This window comes from Ranitomeya variabilis, chromosome 6 (genome assembly GCF_051348905.1).
Source record: "Ranitomeya variabilis isolate aRanVar5 chromosome 6, aRanVar5.hap1, whole genome shotgun sequence".
Classification (NCBI taxonomy): Eukaryota; Metazoa; Chordata; class Amphibia; order Anura; family Dendrobatidae; genus Ranitomeya; species Ranitomeya variabilis.
Window position 1 is genome coordinate 322,978,856 of NC_135237.1, and position 19,046 is coordinate 322,997,901.

The 19,046-nt window shown below is 41.2% G+C and overlaps 1 protein-coding gene across 2 annotated transcripts in view; it reads left to right on the top strand.

The window, feature by feature from the left end:
• GMDS (GDP-mannose 4,6-dehydratase) overlaps positions 1-19,046 on the top strand; it is a 964,998-nt gene that overhangs the window by 432,914 nt on the left and 513,038 nt on the right. The window lies entirely within an intron of this gene.

The following is a 19,046-nucleotide window of genomic DNA, read 5'->3' on the forward strand; positions in this document are numbered from 1 at the left end:
CCAAAGTAATTGAAATTGCTGTGGGCAGATGCTGTACTTAAGAGGTTTTTACTTCCGTTACTGCATCACAGAACACTTCTCAGGGTGACTAATCTGATGCGTTTTTTTTTTTTTAGCATGAAAAGGGACCATAAAATGTCAATGATTGCCTTAGCAGTATAATTGTTGACTAACAAAATTTGCTTACTTAAAGGAGGTTTCCCAAAGAGAGTACTGTTGCAGACATCACTCAATTAAATTTGATCTGTCAAGTGACTTCATAATATACACTAAATAGATTAACAAATAGTTATCTTAGACCTGATGAGTCTGGTGTCCATTCTTTCAAATTTAAAAGGGTACCCAGGATTTAAAAAGATAAGAAATATCTTAATATATACTTACCTTGTAATGTCTTCACCTCCTGTGTACGCCGTATGCAACACACACACACACACACACACACACACACACACACACACACACACACATCAGCTGAGCTGCAGTTTCTTTTCCTGCTGACAGGGAGAGACTACTTGTGGCATGCTGGCTAATTGAGGGAAGTCTACTGTCAGTCAGCATGACACCAGTAGTCCCACCCTGTCAACGGGAGGAGAAATTGCTGCTCTGACAGCGAGCAGCAGAATCTCCGGCAGGAGCGGTCAATGACTGGTTCCGGGTACAACAGACAGGTAGTTGCCTCTGCTAGCAACTACTTGCCTGTTAGTGCTAAGGCATACTTAAAAAGAAAAAAAAAAAAAAAAGTCCTGGATATCCCTTTTAATGCCAGAGTGGCAGTGTAATCATTGATGAAAACAAACTCCATTTCCAAACCACCTAGCCTAATTGACCACTCCTCAGTGTCCCTCCTCCCCTGCTGATATATGCCACTGCTCAGTAGAAGCTGAAACTGTCATGGTTAAGAGATTCAAATATTAATCTGTGCAATTTCTGTTATGAATTATGGTGACAGATCTGCATTAAAAGCAATTTGACATCAGTATTTCCCTTCCGCCCCCCCCCCCCCCCTTCCCCAGGAAAACCCAAAAAACTATTTATGTGCTCATAAGATTACTGAAGGGGAGCTTAATTGTCTCCTCTCCAAATCGCACCTCACCACATGTGCGCTCGACCCCATCTCACCACCTCCTCAACCTCACCGCCACTCTTATCCCATCCCTAACCCACCTCTTCACAAACTTCTGGTACCTTCCCTTCTGCTTTCAAGCATGCCACAATCACGCCTATCCTTAAAAAGCCAACCCTCGATTCAACTGCTATGTCCAGCTATCTCCCAGTATCGCTGCTCCCATTCGCTTCCAAACTCCTGGAGCAGGATGCTGAACTTTCCTCCCACCTCTCATCTAACTTGCTCTTTGACAATCTACAATCTGGTTTCCGCCCCGTCACTCAACTGAGACAGCCCTGACCAAAATTACTAACGACCTACTTACAGCCAAATCTAACTGACAATACTCTATACTCCTCCTTCTAAACCTGTCCTCTGCTTTCGACACAGTTGACCACTGCCTCCTACTATAGATCCTACAGTTCCTCTCCTCCTTTGGCATCAAAGACCTCGCCCTATCCTGGATCTCCTCATACCTTTCCAACCGCACATTCAGCGTCTCCCACTCCCACACTATCTCCTCATCCCACCCTCTCTCTGTTGGAGTCCCCCAAGGCTCTGTTCTAGGACCCTTACTCTTCTCAATCTATACACTTGGCCTGGGACAACTCTTGAAGTCCCATGGATTCCAGTACCACCTTTATGCTGATGACACTCGGATCTACCTCTCTGGCCCAGACGTCACCTCTCTGCTGTCCAGAATCCCGGAGTGTATTATCAGCCATATCCTCCTTCTCCTCTCGCTTCCTCAAACTCAATGTGGACAAATCTGAACTCATCATCTTTCCTCCATCCCACAAATCTTCCCTACCTGACCTATCTATCGCAATTAACAACATCACGCTCTCCCCTGTGCCGGAAGTCCGCTGACTCAGGGTAACCCTTGACTCTGCCCTGTCCTTTAAACCGCACATCCAAGCTCTTCCCACCTCCTGTCGCCTCCAGCTCAAAAATATCTCCAGAATCCATCCTTTCCTCAACCGTCAATCTTCTTCTAAAATGCTTGTGCATGCCCTCATCTCCCACCTTGACTACTGCAACATCCTTTTCTGTGGCCTCCCTGGTAACACCCTTGCACCTCTCAAGTCCATCCTTAACTCTGCTGCCCGACTAATTAATCTCTCTCCTCGCTACTCCTCCGCTTCCCCCCCTACAAATCTCTTCACTGGCTCCCATTTCCTCAGCGTATCCAGTTCAAATTACAAATACTGACCTACAAAGCCATCCATAACCTGTCTCCTCCATATCTCTGTACTAATCTCCCGATAACTTCGCTCAATCTCCGGTCCTCCCAAGACCTCCTTCTCTCCTCCCCACTTATTCGCTCCTCACCCAACCACCTCCAAGACCTCTCCCGAATATCCCCCATCCTCTGGAATGCTTTGCCCCAATACGTCCAACTATTGGCCACATTCGGATCCTTCAGACAGAACCTGAAAACCCACCTCTTCAGGAAATCCTACAGTCTGCACTGACCCTGCTGCTTCCTCATCACTACCGGAGCTTCTGCCTCACCAACACCAGAGCTGCGGCAAACCTCAACCTATTGTCTCCTTCCCCACCATGCTGTAGAATGTAAGCCCGCAAGGGCAGGGTCCTCTCCCCTCTGTATCAGTTTGTCATTGTTAGTTTGCTTACTGTAAGTGATATCTATAATTTGTATTTAACCCCTTCTCATGTACAGCACTATGGAATCAATGGTGCTATATAAATAAATAATATAGTGCTTTCAAAGACAAGTCCAGCAATACTTACATGGACAGTTTGTTCCTTTTTGCTGAGAAATGTGTATGGCCTGATATTCAAATGAGGCTGTAGATTTGAAGCATCTGTCACTCAAGCTCTGTTCCCTACACCACACCGCCTTGTGCCTTTTGGCTGCACCGCCTTTTGCTGATTGAAAGACTGTTTGCTGTGGAGCAAAGGACCCGTTGGGCTTCTTTCACACTAGCGTCGGGCTCGGCCTGTCGCAGTGCGTCGGGCCGAGGTTACCGACGCTAGCGTTGTATACGCTGCACAACGGGGGCAGCGGATGCATTTTTCCAGCGCATCCGCTGCCCCATTGTGAGGTCCGGGGAGGAGGGGGCGGAGTTCCGGCCACGCATGCGTGGTCGGAAAAAGCGGACACGTCGCACACAAAAAGTTACATGTACTTTTTTTGTGCCGACGGTCCGCCAAAGCACGACGCATCCGTCGCACGACGATTGCGACGTGTGTCAATGCGTCGCTAATGTTAGTCAATGGGGAAAAAACGCATCCTGCAGACAACTTTGCAGGATGCGTTTTTTCGCCAAAACGACGCATTGCGACGTATTGCAAAAAACGCTAGTGTGAAAGTAGCCTTAGTCAAGCAGGAGGAGGCAGCACTAGACTGGAAATAGAGCTGGAGTGACTATTGCTTCACTTCTACAAATAGCTCTTCATTTACATCACAATTTGCTCATTGATTTCTCTGTAATGGAGGAAAAGACTGCCCATGTAAATGTATTGCTGGACTCCTCTTTGAAAGCACTACATGCACATACATGTATAAGTAGTTTGGGGGTGATATACTGGCAAATTTCCTTTTAAAAAGGACCTGTCATGAGCTAAAAGGGGGCTGTTTTATTCCTTTTGCCTTTGAGTTTTCTGTAATATTATAATGAAATAAAAAATATATGTATATAAATATATAATCCACCGTACTGTTCCAGAGATATGGACTGTTTCTTAATTTGCTTTTCGTGTTAATTTTTATAGTCTTTGCCAATAGGGTGCTGCTCTCAGGGCAACTATGTAAAGCAGCCTAAAGAGACACACACCTTCATAAAGACAATAAAAATTTAGCTTTATTGAAAAGTGAATAAATAGGTCAAATCTCTGGAATTGCATGGCAGATTTGTAGAAAAAAGCTTAGGGGTGCAGCACAAATATTAGAAGAAATATATTAGAAGAAAATTGGCCACCTTTGACCTGGTGACAGGTCTTTAGTAACAATGCTGCCATATGATTTCCCTGTGTATTTATAGCATTCAATCCTGGAAATAAAAGTTGATCATTTTACTTTTTGATATGACTCTAGATAATTAAATTCTGCCGCAAATCCATTGATTTGGTGACATGCTTGATGGATGTGTGTGTGTGTGTATATATATATATATATATATATATATATATATATATATATATATATATATATATATATATATATATATATATATATATATATTTATTTTATATTTGATTCATGTGATACGAAGGACCAATTTAAAAAAAAAAAATAGAAAATGCCAAATGCAAAACTCACTTAGTAATTATTGGGTAACGTGGAGTTGTTTCCCTTAGACAGTGCATGTATTCACGCAAATCTGAAGATAATAACTTGTTTGGAATTGGTACATAATAGCATCTATTGATGTACAGGATGGAAACACCCTACCTTAGTGTGTGGACCATTCCTTTTTCCACAAATTATGTCAAGATGCTTAGCATCAGGAAGTTTGTGGTGCCAGCTTCAAGTGGGTATGGGAAAACAATTGCTCCAGTGTTATAGGTAACCAGTATTTCCCCCTTTACTGGTTTGCCACAACAATGATTGCTTGTCCTCTATCTGTGATGAACAGCAACGTTGCCTAAATCCCTTATATAATGCTGAATGCCCTCTGTTTCACAACCACCCTCAGCAGTAGGCACACCCTCATAGCTTTTCCCTATAAGATAAGAGGCGCCCGCATTGGACAAGGACAGACAGAACCATGTATACATTCCTCGAGCAGGCGGGTACTGGTGTGGGAAACAAAGCAAACCACATAGGACTCTACATCAAAATGTAATCGCCCTTCAGAACGCTGTGAAATACAATCTACCAGCTTACATCGTGTGCTGTATTAATTAGATGTAAATGCAAAAAAAAAATCTAGGTCTGAAACTGGCCACTTATTATACTAAATGAATGGGAAATGGATATAAAGCAGAAGGGGGAAATGTCTTTGTGGCATCTTGTAACTCCATAAATCACCTTGTGGGAGAAAATTAATGTGGTGCTCTCAAAATAATTCTTCTATATACCAAATTAGAAAAATATTTCCTCTTATTTTAAACCTTTCACATAGTTTACATAGTAATACCTGAGATGAGATTCAGTAATGATTTAGTTTTAGGACTATGAAATAACTAGATATATCTTCTTCGGCCACATTTCTTCATGTCCAGTAATATAATTGCAGTATTTTATCAACGTCCATACCCCGAATGTAACGCAACCACATGGATCCAATGTGCCATTTGTGTAGATTTGGCTGGCAGATACTGAGAGCTCCAGCATAAATGGCATTTTAAGAAATAATTACCGTGTCTTAACATTTTTCTCATTTCTGGAATCTGCTAAATGGAGGCTTTTGTACAAATGATGACCTAAATCATTGTATTATTTTCTCTTTAGTTCTTTTCGCAATACTGGCATTGAACAAATTGCTTTTCTTGTCAAAGGAGGTTGGTCAGCTAAGTTCCAGTGGGCTCTAAAGATACACTCATGCAACCTGCATCTGCCAATCTTTGACGGTGTATTAAAGGGAACCTGTCACCCCCAAAATGGCTGGTGAGGTAAGCTCACCGGCATCAGGGGCTTATCTACAGCATTCTGTAATGCTGTAGATAAGCCCCCGATGTTACCTGAAAGAGGAGAAAAAGACGTTAGATTATACTCACCCAGGGGCGGTCCCGGTGCGGTCTGGTCAAATGGGTGTCTCCGGTCCACTCCGGCGCCTCCCATCTTCATTCCATGACGTCCTCTTCGGGTCTTTACGCCGCGGCGCAGGCGTACTTTGTCTGCCCTGTTGAGGGCAGAGCAAAGTACTGCAGTGCGCAGGCGCCGGAAAGGTCAGAGAGGCCCGGTGCCTGCGCACTGCAGTACTTTGCTCTGCCCTGAACAGGGCAGACAAAGTACGCCTGCGCCGGAGCCGCGGCGTAAAGACCCGAAGAGGACGTCATGGAATGAAGATGGGAGGCGCCGGAGCGGACCGGAGACACCCATTTGACCAGACCGCATCGGGACCGCCCCTGGGTGAGTATAATCTAACGTCTTTTTCTCCTCTTTCAGGTAACATCGGGGGCTTATCTACAGCATTACAGAATGCTGTAGATAAGCCCCTGATGCCAGTGAGCTTACCTCACCAGCCATTTTGGGGGTGACAGGTTCCCTTTAAGCATATTTGCGATCTTTTCAGAAAATTGGTATTGTGTCTATTGATTGCTTGTGTAAAGCCAGCTTTAAGGGGCCATTTTACAGAGATGTGAAAAATAAATAAAAAAATTAAAATCCTAAAAAAATTGAGGGCATGATTTTGGTATAACCCCAAGCCATTGAACTTCTTGGATATCCGTTTGTCCCATTAGGAAAGAAAAGCGATTGTGAATCCATTTCATCTGCTTTGGTACAATTGAAAATTACAACAGGTGCATCCAAAATGGGACTCAATTTGCAGGTGGTCCTGAAGGAAACGCTGGAAGACTATAGTGCAATATATGGTCTTCTAGGAAATGCGAGTGCAGGGATGTGCTCACCTATTGGGGTTTTGTTTCCAAAACGCAGTACAAATTCAGATACAAACAGCTTCTGCAGATCCATGGAGGTATGTCTAATAAGTAGAGTGGAGATATGGATTTTTGATGCATTGCCAGAGACACCATTTGATTCCTCGTTGTATGTGATGAAAGTATCCAGGAGGCGAACAATGTTGAACTGCAGTTTTTAATGGTAAACGCGTTTTGAAGTAAACTTCATCAGTTTGTCCTAATGAAGTCTGTGTAATTCAAAACGTGTTGAGTGGTAAAAACTGCAGTTCAACATGTTTTGCCTCCTTGATACTTTCATCACATACACCGAGGAATCTCTACTCATCTCCTTGCAGGTGGTGCTAACAGACAATTATCTCTCCTAATCCTTCCTGTGGGATTCTTCTTTGATTTTTGCTAGCCTCTGTGCCACTACTAGTAGCATAAGGTGCTACCTGCAACCAATTCTGATTGTATGGTAAACCAGCTCCTCCAGGATGTGCTGTCAGAAAATATTTTGCCTAGCACAGTCCCAAGTGCATAGAGCAGACACCAGCCTTGGACCATTGCATAAAGAGAGCTGGACCCAACAACAGGACATGTATCTGCTCCTTTTCGTAAGGAGGAAAATGATGAGCACTGCCTAAGCCTAACAAAAATGACTGGCAACGGTCTACTGGTGTGCATATTTGTAAGTAAAGTGTCAGAAACAGACTGCAGGAGGGCAATTTGGGAGTTCAACGTCCAACAATGAGACTTGTGTTCATAGCCAAGCACTGTGCCATTCTCTCATTGGTAGCCTGTTTTCTTGACATGAGTTCTGATTCACATTGAGCATGTCACAAATGTGAAATAGTTTGGAGACATTGTGGTGAACATTGTGCTGTCTGCATTATCATCCAGAATGATTAATTTTGCTGTGGGTCAGTCATCCTCTGAAGAAGCATATTCTTGGAGGGTGGCACAAACCTCTGTGTAATAGTCAGTGGTACCCTGATTGTTTTTAGGTATGAAGTGAAGTCCTCAAAGCTTTTGTTAAACTTGACAGTGTTATATTTGTCCCTGGTTTACTCCTGGGACAAGACCATGCCTAGCCTCATGTGGTCAAAATATGTATGCAAGTCCTGAATAACTAAGTCATTGATGCCATTAACTGACCTTTCTCTTCAGACCTGAGTCCAACTGATTACTTCTATTGTATTATGTATAAGTGGATCAGACACGGTCAAGCAGTGCCACACAGATCAGAGAATCAATGAGCTCCTAGATAGTAAGTGTAAGATGATATTTCCAGGACAGCATCCACTTTTTCGTCAGGCATATTCCTAGCCATCGTCAAGAGTGCATATGGAAATGTGGGGGTCATTTACACTGCCGAGTCACATTTGAGTTGCTGCAATGAAATTCACTCAAATTAGATCTGCATGTGATTTTAATTGCAATTTTGTTTTTTTGGGGTCATTTGGACAGATTATCAGCTTGAATCTTTCTTTCATAGAGATCCAATATGTGATTTAAGTATTTACTTAGTGATTGCAAATGTTAACTCCGTCATATACCGTAATACACAACCCAAAAAACGTATCTGATGTAACCTTGTACTATTATTAAATGATCAGCAATAATTTTGGTCATTTGTAATTAAAGATTGGCTACTACTTTTTTTTTTTTTCCCTATCCTAGGGAAAAGGCCATCAATATCTGATTGGTGTGGGTGCGTTACCCCCGTCAATTAAATGTTGCCACCGGTGGCTGGAAGTTCTTGGATGCATCCAGGAGACAGCAGCTCTGGCATTTCTATAGTGGCCGTGACCAAGTACTACAGATACACCCCTATTTAAATGATTAAGGGTGGATCTGTAGCACCTGGCTGCAGCCATTATACTTTTGATGGAGCTCAAGTGTTCCAGCAGCAGAAACAGCTGATCCCGTCGGGTGTCGCGCCCCCAACAATCAGAGATTGATGGCCTATAGTATACTAAGGGAAAAGACCATCATTAAAATGGTGTCCAAACCCTTTAATTTTAGACCACCATTAAAGTTGTTGATCTATGCATTATATCTCCTCTTAAAAATGGGCTTGTGATAGTCGAGAAAAAGTAGGAAGAGCATTTAAGCTGCAATAATCAAAATACAATAAAGAATACTATATATAAATGTATGTCTTTCGAACATTCTTTTTTTTCTTTTTTTTTTTTTTGTTCTTTACATGGAGGTAAATGTAAATCAATCATAGAAAAATGTGTTAGGCTATGTTCACACGATGCGGTTTTTGCTGCGGATCCGCAGCGGAATTGCAGCTGCGGATCCGCAGCAGTTTTCCATGTAGGTTACAGTACAATGTAACCCAATGGAAAACAAAACCCGCTGTGCCGACGATCCTTTTTTCCCCAGGAAAATCAGCGCGGATTTGCCTGCGGAAAAAAGAAGTACCATGTCAATTCTTTCTGCGGATTCCGCTGCGGGTTTCCAGCGGCACCAATAGGAAACTGCAGTTGGAAACCCGCAGTGGAATCCGCAGTAGAAAAAGGATCAAAACCCGCAGGGAAAAGCACCGCGGATTTCACTGTGGATTTTACCAAAAAAGGACCTGAAAAATCCGCAGTGAAAAAAGGATCGTGTGAACGTAGCCTTAAAGCAAATACAACCTGTTCTGCGTATAAGTCAAGAAAGGTGGGAGGGAGAATAAAAAGCACAAGTATACAGATTTATACATTAAATATTATCCATTATTCAGCGATGTACGCAGAATTATAAGGTTTACATTTCTGTGAACCTTTGGATGCGCCAATACATTTAAAGTCCAGATATATTACTTATGGTTATTTTTAAACTCTATAAATGCTTTACATTCACCGATTTTTAAAATAAATGTAATGCTTTTAGTTTATTATAGCCAAAAGAAAGAGACTGTGTCCATATCACATTTCCAGATTCCCAGGCTCCATGTTCATTACATGTGCAGAAATATTCCCAGGGTAAGGTGCTGATGACATCATTGTAAGATTTCTTTTGGCTGGCTGACCTCTCCCATGCCATGCTTATAAGCAGACATGGGGATTTTATAAAAAGTCTGTAAGATTTATTCTGTATCTTTCTTTTAGCATCCAGATTTGTAGTTTAGTTTCTCATATTATGCCACTTTATGCTGGAGGGACAAGAGTTTGCGTTCTGTAAGGCAGGATTCCACTTGTGAATTCGGTTTCATTTACTTACATCAGATGTTTACGAGGACTGTCTAACACGAAGCAGACCCTGTGATTTATTTGTCTTATTACTCTAAAGAAGAATGCATGGTATCTTGGCTGCAAAATGGGATATTAATATTAAGTTAAATAATCTTTTCTGCTCTGTCAAATGAATTTTTTTTTTTCTTAGCACTAATGCTTTCTTCTACACTCTACAGCCATTTATTTCCCTTTTATTCTGCCTCCTGCACTGATCACGCTTTCTGAGTTACGGGATGACATTTATGTGCATACATTTGGAAATACAGATAAGGTTACATGATGCAGCCCATAGAAGTCTATTGAGACTTTTAATAAAAACTTCTATAATAGTTGAAAAATATAATTTACAAAATTTGGGAAGACTTCTGTAGTGTGATGAAGCCATAGAAGATGAAAATGGAACACTTGTTCACACTTTCTCATGATTGGAGAAGACCCTATAGGCACCAGTATAAAGGCTTTGACTCCTTTTGCATTTGTGCTGCATATTTTGTGAAAAACAGCTATTATGTAATTTGTTAATTGAATTTAATTTTTTTAACTGTTTTGGGTTCAGCAGCTTGCACATAAACTGCAAGATGATCAATGTTCTTTTTAGTACAATCCCTACAGCTAAGCTCTCCCTGGGTTCACAGACAACAGCTCGTCATGCTTTATCCTGAATGCAAATCTTGCTGAATTCTGAACAAATAAAATCAGAGTTCATTTTACATCGGCATTTAGGAGAGGATGCAGACTGTACCTCCAGGGAACATGATTGTCTGGGTCTAAACTGATCAGCATTCAGCAGCTTGCAAGGTATTGTAATATATGAAAGCTGCAGAAGGAAAACTGTTTTTATATTTAAAATAAATTAAGGGGGTGGGGTTATCACAAAATACACACACAACGCAATGAGAAAATATGTCAAGATGTGCTTAGCCTTTAAATGAAGGATATGCAGAGTTACTAGTCCTAGTCTTCAAATAAATGATTGATGTTGATTCTTCTTGCTCCATAAGTTAAATGTAAAATGGTTCAATTTTTAGAAGCGTTGGATGATCAACAATCTAAATGGTTGGTCCTGTCACTTTTATTTTGTGCATGAACAGATTATAAATAGAGAAGATTAAAGTAATGGAGCTTGTAGATCTGCACATTTAAGTAATGCCAGACAAGACATATACTAGTGCATAGTCATTTATTCACAGTGTATAGAAATCAGTGAAGTTAAGTGAGAACAAATGAAAATTCCGACTGCAAGAAGACTGTTTGTATATGCACATTCCATTATTTTGACACAGCGATAAGCGACTGGAACATGAAGGTTCTGATATACAGTACATATGGCGTCAGCCTCTGGCATAGATGTTAACGCTGACAGAAGCCTAATTCTGGTGCTCGCTGGGAGAATTACCTACCCTACCAGCTCTCTCCATTGCAAAGGAGAAGAATTTAGAAGTTTCAATTCATTTGTAAACAGAAAGCGACTTGATGGCGTTTTAAATCAAGTCGTGTATATTTATAAAGACTAGTGTTTTATACTCTCCATAAAACTTTGCTTAACTTAAATTATGGCTATATTACCAGCTTGTCTCGCCAGATGGAAAAAATGGCAATTTTTTGTCGGATGCTTTGTGCAAACATTATTCTTTGTTTTTCATAATAATTTTTTCATAGAACAGAAATGATGGAAGTGATAGCAACATGTGATCTAGAAACCATGTATACCGTTTTAAAGTTTATCCTCTTTCACAAAATGTTATCATGCCGATGCACCTACTTTGGTGTACCTGCCATAGAGGTTCTCAAACCACCTCTTTCCAAGTTGTTACCAGGTGAGGCACACATTGACCTCCGCACCTTCCAGCTCACGTGTACCCCTCTATTTGTAGATAGTAAGTTGGCACATAACTCCAACAAGATTGTAAATTATTTTGCGAATGTGCTGCCATATTTAAACATGCACTTCTATCGGAACCTTCTTCAAGTGGTGCCAGATGTTGTGTGGGCTATCAACAGACTATACTGGGGATAGCGAAGGCCATTAAATGGTGTCTCTGGTTTAAATAACTCTTTCCATTGATCTTTTTTGGCACATTGTCATAGCTTCTCCCAAAGGCCTCAAATAAAGGTCATTACCATCAGTGTGTTTTATGGCATATCAAAAGTCTGTATTATACAAGTCTGGTTGATGCTCATTCTCCATCCAGCTGAGCCCATTTTCTCTTGTATGTATTCGGTGCATTGGACTCTATTTCCCCATTTGGCACTGCGGAGAGAAGGAAGCTATACATGCATCTTTCTCTAGCCATTAAAAGATTTCACAACTCCCATAATCTGCACTGGGGAAAGCCACATGCATAGACTGTGATATCTAAAGGTACCTTCACACTGAGCAACTTTACAACGAGAACGACAACGATCCGTGACGTTGCAGCGTCCTGGATAGCGATCTCGTTGTGTTTGACACGCAGCAGCGATCTGGATCCCGCTGTGATATCGCTGGTCGGAGCTAGAAGTCCAGAACTTTATTTGGTCGTCAGGTCGGCGTGTATCGTCGTGTTTGACAGCAAAAGCAACGATGTCAGCAATGTTTTACTCACACTTTTTTCTAGATTGCTGAACAGTGGCCAACAAACACTATTCTTCTTAACTACAGGGTGCCTCAGCACAGTAGGAGGATGTTGTCTAAAAAGGTATAGAAGTTTAGTCCCCCAACCAGATGTCCTCTCTGTCCCTTTACTTGTAAAGACGTGGTTTGGGTATTGTCCTGATCAGGCCAGGAGTCGGTGCAGAACTGTACAAGGTGACAAGGTGCTGCCTTCTGCATCAAGACTCTATTAGTGATGTTCTAAGAGCAACTGTCCTGCAAGTCATGATTTGGTTGAGATTGAACCATCTGTTATCCCTGCTCTGATGGCATCTACTCTTTTGCATGTACTACCATTAGGTGCACCATTGTCCTACTGTAAGTGACAGGTAGTCCCAAATCTCAGTCTCACGATCTGTATTAAAAAACTAAAATAAAATAGTAATTTTGTACTGTCTATTGTGGCTTTTTGTAGACTGAATTGTGCTTCCAATCTCAATTGGCTGATCTTTCTACCCTTTCCTTCACAATAACTTTTGTATAGGGTCATTAAGACACTTCAATGCAAAAGATAGGGTCAGAGTCTGATCATTGTGGCTATGTAAAGACGTTATTTCCTGAAACAATAGGGAGTTAGTCTACAAATGCCCCAGTGGCCAGTGTGAAAATAGAAAGATTTTTTTATTTTAATGCAGATTGTCATTTGTAAAAAGTTAAAAATAGCCAGAAATATATGTACAAAAAATGAACTTATCAGCAATTTTTTGCCCTATAATCTTAGAGCAACATAATGTAGGAGCAGAGACCCAGAGTTTCACTTACTAAACTGTGTTTTGCTGTTTCAGTGCAATCAGTGTTTTATCAGCAGGAGATTCACTACAGGCCTTGTGCATTCTAGTCCATCCTCACCCCCAGAACTGATTCGCTATCCAATGTACACAGAAAGCTGTAGTGTGTGTGTGTGGGGTTACACACAGCTCAGCACCTGAGCTTTGCTAGATCTGCAGCAGAGAAAACTGTGAGTCTACCATAACTGCTGCACCCAATAAACATTCCTGGAATCAGGGTTTCTGTCCCTACCTCTTGCTGCTGTCAATTACATAGCAAAAATCTGTCGACAGATTCCTTTTAGCAAAAAACCCAAACAATAGTTCATTTTATCATTGTCTTATTTTTAAAGTGTTAGTCACCACTGCCGGAGTTGACTACCCAGTAGCGATTAGTTCGTACTTGTAGTAACTTGAAACTTGGCCTAAATTAAAACTTTAACACCAATAAGTGAACTCTGTAGTTTATACCAAGCAAAAAGCAATACATAAAGCTATCACCAAAACTGACGCCTTTTGATATTGGTTAAAAATGTCATAATTTTATTGTGGTAAAAAATAAAATTTATAGAACACATACAAACAAATGAAAAAAGAAAAAAAAAAAAAAAATAAATATATATATATATATATATATATATATATATATATATATATATATATATATATATATATATATATATATATATATATACCGTATTTTCCGGCGTATAAGACGACTTTTTAACCCCCGAAAATCTTCTTAAAAGTCGGGGGTCGTCTTATACGCCGGGAATCGACTTGTACGCCGGTGTATATGGTGGGTGGGGAGGAGGAGTGATCCTGATGACGAGGGGGCGTCTCACAGGAAAGTGAGTAATCCCCATTACCTTATCCTAGCGGTGCAGCGTGGGGGTGTCAGTGCTGGGAGCGGCGGCAGCTGCTGTGTTCTGGTGCGGCGGCTCCTCTTCTGTGTGGGGCCTCTGTGCTGTGAGGTGGCGGCGGCAGCGGCGTATCTTTATCCAGTTGGGGCTCCTCCGGCATCTCCTTAGCCCTGGAGGCCCCGCCGCAACTCCATCGGTGCAATGTGGTGGCCTCCGGGAAAATGGCCGCTGCTCAGATTCAGATCTCGTGTCCCGAGATTTCGGGACGAGATCTGAATCTGAGCAGCGGCCATTTTCCCGGAGGCCACCGCATCGCACCTATTGAGCTGCCTCCGGGAAAATGGCCGCTGCATTGCACTCATGGAGTTGCGGCGGGGCCTCCAGGGCTAAGGAGATGCCGGAGGAGCCCCAACTGGATAAAGATATGCCGCCGCCACCGCCACCGCACAGCACAGAGGCCCCACACAGAAGAGGAGCCGCCGCACCAGAGCACAGCAGCCGCCGCACCAGAGCACAGCAGCCGCCGCCGCCGCCACTCCCAGCACTGAGACCCCCACGCTGCACCGCTACGATAAGGTAATGGGGGATACTCACTTTCCTGTGAGACGCCCCCTCGTCATCAGGATCACTCCCCCCCCCCCCCAAAAGGCACATATTCACCGGCCCTATAAGACGACATAGGGTGTATAAGAAGACCCCCGACTTTTAAGAAGATTTTATATTTTAACTGGTAAAGTTGGGGGGTCGTCTTATACGCCCAGTCGTCTTATACGCCGGAAAATACGGTATATATATATATATATATATATATATATATATATATATATATATATATATATATATATATATATATATTATATTATACAAATGCGGGAAACAAGTACAGAATGGAAAGGCGTGTATGGCTTTAAAGTGGCGTAGTATGTATCGAGCACTATAAAGATCAATGTCTTCGAATACTCAATAAGCTACAGCTGCTAGCCGTTGGGACCAGGCATTAATGATGCAGTGTGTGTATGTGTATGTATATGTGTGTGTATGTATATGTATATATGTATATATATATATATATATATATATATATATATATATATATATATATATATATATATATATATATATATATATATATAATATTTTTGTGCATACAAAGTAAAATGTAGAGAGACAGTGACTAAGGTGCCGGGACACCAGCGCAAACAGAGCCAATAACTGTACTAAACATAAAGCCCTACAGAGCAAACCAAAAATAATTTACCTTATAAAAGCCAGAAGCCAGAGACCCACCACACCCGACGCGCGTTTCGCTATGGAAAGCTTCATCCAGGGGTCTCTGGCTTCTGGCTTTTATAAGGAAAATTATTTTTGGTGTGCTCTGTAGGGCTTTATGTTTAGTACAGTTATTGGCTCTGTTTGCAGTGGTGTCCTGGCACCTTAGTCACTGTCTCTCTACATATTACTTTGTATGCACAATATTTAACATAGTTAGTAAGGCCGAAAAGAGACATTTGTCCATCCAGTTCAGCCTATGTTCCATCATAATAAATCCCCAGATCTACGTCCTTCTACAGAACCTAATAACTGTATGATACAATATTGTTCTGCTCCAGGAAGACATCCAGGCCTCTCTTGAACCCCTCGACTGAGTTCGCCATCACCACCTCCTCAGGCAAGCAATTCCAGATTCTCACTGCCCTAACAGTAAAGAATCCTCTTCTATGTTGGTGGAAAAACCTTCTCTCCTCCAGACGCAAAGAATGCCCCCTTGTGCCCGTCACCTTCCTTGGTATAAACAGATCCTCAGCGAGATATTTGTATTGTCCCCTTATACACTTATACATGGTTATTAGATCGCCCCTCAGTCGTCTTTTTTCTAGACTAAATAATCCTAATTTCGCTAGTCTATCTGGGTATTGTAGTTCTCCCATCCCCTTTATTAATTTTGTTGCCCTCCTTTGTACTCTCTAGTTCCATTATATCCTTACATTTATCATTGTTAAACCTCATCTGCCACCTTTCAGCCCAAGTTTCCAACATATCCAGATCCATCTGTAGCAGAATACTATCTTCTCTTGTATTAACTGCTTTACATAGTTTTGTATCATCTGCAAATATCAATATTTTACTGTGTAAACCTTCTACCATTTATTTATAATTATTCTGCATTATTAATCTTACATAGTTTAGGTGGTGCCTGGTCCCCACGGCTAGCAGCTGTAGCTTGTTGAGTATTCGAAGACACTGATCTTTATAGCCCTATATGTGCTCGATATATATGCTACGCCACTTTAAAGCCATACCCGCCTTTCCATCCTGTACTTGTTTGTTTCCCTCATTTGTATATACAGTATATAATATATATATATATATATATATATATATATATATATATATAATATATTTATTATTTTTTTTTTTTCCATTTGTTTGTATGTGTTTTAATTTATTGTGGTAAAGAATATTTTATATATTTTTAACCAATATCAAAAGGCGTTGGTTTTGTTGATAGCTAAATTACAACTTGTCAACAGGCCTCCAAATATAATGGGTCTTAAATAATAATGAAACTTTCTCACATGAGCCAAGAGGACCTCTTGGTCTGCTTCAAGGCACCCACTGTAATTACTACCCTTTCCTGCTAGACAAGCTTTTTTGCAGCCAGATGGATGTGAGTAGACCAGAATGCTGCTGTTATTATTATTATTTATTGTTATTTATTGTTATTGCGCCATTTATTACATGGCGCTTTACATGTAAAGAGGGGTATACATAATAAAAGCAAGTACCATAATCTTAAACAATACAAGTCATAACTGGTACAGGAGGAGAGAGGACCCTGCCCGCGAAGGCTCACAATCTACATGTGATGGGTGAGAATACAGTAGGTGAGGATAGAGCTGGTCATGCAGTGGTTTGGTCGATCGGAGGTTACTGCAGGTTGTAGGCTTGTCAGAAGAGGTGGGTCTTCAGGCTCTTTTTGAAGGTTTCAATGGTAGGCGAGAGTCTGATCTGTTGTGGTAGAGAGTTCCAGAGTAGAGGTGATAAGCGAGAGAAATCTTGTATACGATTGTGGGAAGAGGAAATAAGAGGGGAGTAGAGAAGGAGGTCTTGTGAGGATCGGAGGTTGCGTGTAGGAAAGTACCAGGAGACGAGGTCACAGATGTAAGGAGGAGACAGGTTGTGGATGGCTTTGTACGTCATGGTTAGGGTTTTGTACTGGAGTCTCTGGGCAATGGGGAGCCAGTGAAGGGATTGACAGAGGGGAGAGGCCGGGGAATAGCGGGGGGGACAGGTGGCTCAGTCGGGCAGCAGAGTTTAGAATAGATTGGAGGGGTGCAAGAGTGTTCGAGGGGAGGCCACAGAGCAGGAGGTTGCAGTAGTCAAGGCATGAGATGATGAGGGCATGGACTAGGGTTTTTGCAGATTCTTGGTTGAGGAATGTACGGATTCGTGAAATATTTTTGAGTTGAAGGCGGCAGGAAGTGGAAAGGGCTTGGATATGTGGTTTGAAGGAGAGATCAGCGTTAAGGATTACCCCGAGGCAGCGAGCTTGTGGGACTGGGGAGAGTGGGCAGCCATTTACTGTAATGGATAGGTTCGTTAGGGGGGGTCACGTGAGATGGGGGAAAGATGATGAATTCTGTTTTGTCCATGTTATTGTCCTGGGGCCACAGGTAGTGCTCTCCTATTTTAGGGCATGTTGAACAATAGACCATGTTGCTAGAGTACGAAGTTGATTCAATTCTAGTTTGGTTTGATATAGCAGAGAGCTGTATTCAGCATGTCTATTGCAGTTATGCATTTAAAGCGTGTCCTAGGAAAACTTTTTATGAAGTTTGCCCCCAGCATTACGCTCATCTTCGCTCAGGAGTTAAACTACAGTTGCCAAAACCCTGTTATAGTTGGGATCGTCCCCTTTATGTCTTTGAACTCTTAGAAGTTGATAGACCTTGGTACAACCTCCTTCTACAATTTTTAGTCTGTTTCCACACTTGTCAGGATTCTTCATTGTGAGCTCAGTAACTTTGACTTGGACAGAGTCCATCATACTGCCCATTTTTTTCTTTATTAAAATGCTAACGGGGGTGCGTCTGGCACTGGCGTTGTCCATCATAGGACTGATCTGTATCTTGCAGGAGTTCAGCTATTCTGTTCCTATAACTGAACAGAAACAAAAAAACTAAATTCTGGAATCTGGTGTGAATGTAGTTTAACAATTAAGGCAGCGTCCGTCTATTTCCTCCATCACAATTGACCATAAACACTTGTGATTTATAATTAAAAAAAAAAAAAAAAAAAAAACTAGTGCGGGGCAACTCATTGCAAAGCATTTCCACGTGTATTTCTCCCAATTATTGGCAGGTCTTTACATCTGAATTATATATATATATATATATATATATATATATATATATATATATATATATATATATATATATATATATATATATATATATATTCAAAAAAAACTATTCAATTATCATTCTGAAAGCTTTTGATAAATACTATGCAGATTGTCTCCATATAAATGTCAGGAAATGATTGGCATGCTGGCAGGGTTCCACCAGTTTCACATTTTATTTGAAAGATGCAGTTGTTAAATAATATACACTAAAAATAAAATTAATTATGAGGGTGTCATAAAACAGGGTAGTTAATAAGGCCGTAAAATTGTTTTGTGAGGTGCCGTAAATAGTGAACACCTTGAGCTCTGTGTTTATATTCCTTAAGCAGAATGAACCCTCAAAGGGAAACTGTGCTTTTTAGTAGAAACTAGCTGCTGGTGATTTAGGGGTAGAGGATGAATAGTGCTTTCTGGTAGTTTTACACCACTTCCAATCAGAGCAATATTCATCTTAGTTAGTTTGTCTAAATAAGCAATTTTATTAAAACCCCAATTTTGTTTTATTGCTT